Source organism: Amblyomma maculatum, chromosome 1, assembly GCF_055883805.1.
Source record: "Amblyomma maculatum isolate TAMU_Amacu chromosome 1, ASM5588380v1, whole genome shotgun sequence".
Lineage (NCBI taxonomy): Eukaryota > Metazoa > Arthropoda > Arachnida > Ixodida > Ixodidae > Amblyomma > Amblyomma maculatum.
The window spans coordinates 208,475,531-208,479,981 of record NC_139344.1 but is presented as its reverse complement, the minus strand read 5'-3'; positions in this window follow the sequence as shown (position 1 = coordinate 208,479,981).

Sequence of the window (4,451 nt, the reverse complement as noted above, 5' to 3'; positions counted from 1 at the left end):
GAGCGAGAAAACTTATTAAACGCAAGGGTATTGGGGCATCCTCGCACCGGTACCCGCGCGGCCCGAAGGGGAGAAGCGGGTGAGTGAAGATAGTGATCTAAAGAAAGGAAAGACGCTTGATTTTACAACCCGTGAGGGTGCACGGCGAAACGTCAGGGGCGAGTGGCGCTCCACGTGTCGGGGCAGCGCCGCACATTGCGAGGAGGGGTTCACTGTGTTTGCCGTTTATGAAATGCATGCCGGGATTTATCGCTCACGGCCAACGCCGCCGACGACACCGGCTTTTCTGCGACACGAGCTCCTTAACGCTACCGCGTTAATAATAATAATAGGTTCACAGGAAGGAAAAGGCGCAGTATCTGTCGCACTTGCTCTGTGGACATCTGAACCGCGCCGTAAGGGAAGGGGATGGTGGGAGTGAAAGTGGAAAGAGAGAAAGGGGAGTTGTAGTGGAGGGCTACGGAGTAATTTCGACCACCAGGGGATCTTTAACGTGCACTGACATCGCACAGCACACGGACGCCACTTCGTTTCGCCTCCATCGAAATGCATGCGGCCGCGGTCGGGATCGAACCCGGGAACTCCGGCACAGTAGTTGCGCATCTTACCACTGCACCACCGCGGCGGGGTGATTACTAGAACCACGGCCGGTCTCGAGGGAGAGCACGCTTCTCTTCTCTTACGGCCTCACCAATGGGGTCTGTTTCCACCGCCCGCCGCGCCTCGGTGGGGTCGCCACCGCCCCACTGCTGCGCCTCTGCTACCGCCGTTCACGCGCAAGGGAAACGCGCGCTCGCTCTTCACTCCGCCCGCCTCAGTTGCAACCGGCAGGTCCTGACATTTCACCCCTTATGATTTATACAAAGACGCCGTAATTAGCGTCTAAGATTTATCGTGTACGAGGAATAAAATATAGTCAACACCGCTCACGCGCGCGCGCGCGCCTTCGTCAGTGCGGCCGGCACGGTCGAATGAAGCTGGTACACTTCAACATTTTTTGCCCCTAACTTTTGTACAGAAATAAATTTATCAGGCTATGCAGTTTTCCTTCGAAAGCTGTAAGCAGGCGTAGCGCGACCTGACGTGAGTGCATGGCAAGCTGTTGGCTGGAAATTGTGTCAAACGCTTCTGTTTTCGTTTAGAGCAAGGGAGGCATCGGCGAAAATTCATGGCGCGTCTCAGATTCAGAGTAAGGAACAAATTTTACGCATATAGTTAAAATTGCAGTTGTCTAGTGGAGTGAGCTGTTCCAGCTTCGTTCAACACAAATCAGTCGGTTGAAAGACAGAATATGTATATCTATAGTCTCGCGACTGACGCACGTATGTATAACAGACGTAGTCGGTTTAATACATAGATAAAGAACAACTTTTAATCAACGAAATGGGCATGAACAGTTATGCCTAACTGAAAAAAGCGGCAAACAATAAAAAAAATGTCCTTCAAAGTTATACATTGTACTACATATTCATCAATTGATCAAAACGTGACCTGCGGCTAGAAAATTCAGTCTCAATATCTTCCTGGCCGGTTTGTTCATAAAGGGAGCTGGCCTGTAATTGCTGTCTGTCACTTTTTTGGCATAATTGACAAGAAGGATTCTGATAAATTTTTCAGATATCAAAGAAGCGGACCTTATAGGTTGTTGTTAATTCCTTCAGGGCAACTGAGCAATGGCGAATTCTCAATTGCCCTGCTTGAATCAGGATTTGAAGTACTTCGAGAACTTTTGTGTGTGGTAGAGACACGATTTTTTTTTTTTTTTGTAGAAAACCTTGTCCAATAGTGAATAAACTCTGGTTTCGGATAATGCAGTCCACTAGAATTCTTTTCCTGGTAGAAGAGTGTACATGGGGCTACTTATTTCGCTAATTTCAAGAAAGATAGCGCAGCGTCACACCCGAGGTCACTGATTAACTTATCAATGTATCTATCGACGTAAGCTAAACCGGAATATGTGACAGTATTGGGATGACAGGAGATGCCACCACAATTCCTTCATTTCCTCGGTTACTGATTGTGGCCGGCCAGAAATGATTTCTTCGGCATCGACGAAAACTGCCTTGATTTTGCTCCAAGATGAAACGTCCGTCTTGACAATGTGGTCAAGACGGACGCTGTTACGGCCCTCGCATGTAGCATGTCGTTCTCTCCACACATTAGCCTTACTTTCTCCAAGAGAGCCTCAATGAGGCCACTACTGAGTTTCCTGGTGAGCACGGAGCCGACACCTTTCCCCAGGAGGCATTCTACCACTTGTACAGTAGACTCGTGATAGCATTTCTTGAAATGTTTCTTCAGTGAAAGTTTCCTTCTTTAACGCTTTAGAAGTTTCTTGGATGCTTTCAATATAGCAGTGAACTCGTTTGTCAGCCGCTGCAATCAAGTATCAAATCATTTTCTTTATTGTTTTCGTAATAAGCACAATATCATGCAAAGTTTCATTAAAACAGCATTTATTTGCAAAATAAAATAATGTTTAAATACAACACATATAAATCATAATAACATTGAAAACTCAACCTTACAGTCTTTACTTTGAATGTTATACTAATACTTTATATCATGCAAGCATTATGCAACTTACATTACATTTTTATGAAATTATTTTCATCTTCGGTGCTATATATGGATGGTTTCGCACTTAGCGCTGAAAGGCGGTTTTGCTGTTGCAGACGAGTTGCTGTAATGTTAGCATTGAAGAAGCTTCGAAGTGCTCACTGCTCATTCAGTTTTTTTTTTTTTTTTTTTTTTTTTTTGCTATTCTTGTGTAGGCTTGGGAAAAATTCGCATTAAAATGGACAAAAGTAGTTACCATGCCGCAATGCATGTCATATGCTTGTCGAACGTTTGCTGAGCCACAGTGTTTTTATATAAAGACTCGATTCACGTGTGTAGTACGCTGACGACATGCCGCTGCAGCATCTACCTTCCGTATTCTTTCATTTCGTGGCTGCACTCACCATGGAATCCGCGAGCGACAGCGCGAAACCAGGCAAAAGCCACCCGCCGCCGCTGAAGCAGATGCGGAGTGAACAGTGAGCAGGTCGCACCCCTTGCGGCGGCGGAGAGCGTAACTCATGGAGAAACGTTCCCATTGTTCCCGCGGCGATTGAGAAGGCCGTAAGAAATAGTCATGGGCAGTATCGAAGATGCATGTATCTTCGATACTATCTTTAAATACATTTTGCGTATCGGTATTAGGTATCGTACGTCTGCTTAAAATGAGAGCATCGATGTATCGGTATCGAAAATACATTTTTAGCGTATCGTGTATTTTAACGATACTCGATACAAAAGAAAACCTTAAATATTGAAGCCGTGTTAACGGCGTTCGCCCAGGTGGTAGTACAAGCCCGGAGACAGCTCGACATTATAGTACCGCCTGAGTTCCCTCCAAATGCCCTTCCCCTCAACGTTAACCGCATTTCGCCAACGCTAAGTAGGTGCTCACGAGGTTCTTTATACGTGATCACTGAGTGCGTACCACGAAGCCGCTAAGCCGTTAACAGACACGCAGAAACGAATGTTCGCATGAACGGCATTAGTTGAAAAGAAATATATCGCTAAGCTGCTTGTCGAAGTGATCGCTTAATTGCAACTACGGATTGAACCCAATGTGAAGCTCTGACAAGGACAGCTGCCCATACAGAGAGTTGTAATAACTCAGTGCTGGCGTATGCGTTTAAGCCCTTTCAGAAAAACTACGTTATAAAAATGGTCTAAAGATTCAGAAAGTGCGGTGAAATTTCATAATGTCGATAATCGCATTACCACGTTTGTTATGTTGGGATTTCAGTGATGTATCGAGGTATCGACAATACAGTACCTGGTATCTGTATAGAAACTCGATTTGGATTCTGTATCTTGTATCTGTATCGGAAATACAATTTTTCATGGTATCGAGTATCGGTATCGAATATACTTTTTTGAAGTATCTTGCCCAGCCCTGGTAAGAAAGAGCGCGCGCTCTCCATCGAGACCGGCCGTGCTAGAAGAAACAAAAAGTTTTACAGCTCCGTCCGGTGTTGTGCCGGTGGGGTTATCACACAGTAGCCCACCGTCAACAGGGTTGTGCCAAGGAGTTGGTTGCGTAGCGCTCGTCACCCGTTTCGTGAACGAGGGCTGTCAGCTCCCTGGGCGGTAACGATGAATCCGAGTCGGCGTTGGTGAGATGAAGAAAAAGCTTTATACACTATTTACAGGCAATTTACACAACGAGATCGGCTCTGGGGCCGAAAGCTAACATAGCCATACGCGACTGCTCTCGCGCAGCGACGGCCGGGGAGATTCCGCCGCGTCCGCACTGTCAGGGGGCGAACTGCTCCCGATGGACGCTACTCACGAACTCCCACTCGGATTCATCGCTACCGCCCAGGGAGCAGATAGCCCTCGTTCACAAAAAGGCTGACGAGCGCTACGCAACCAACTCCTTGGCACAACCCTGTTGA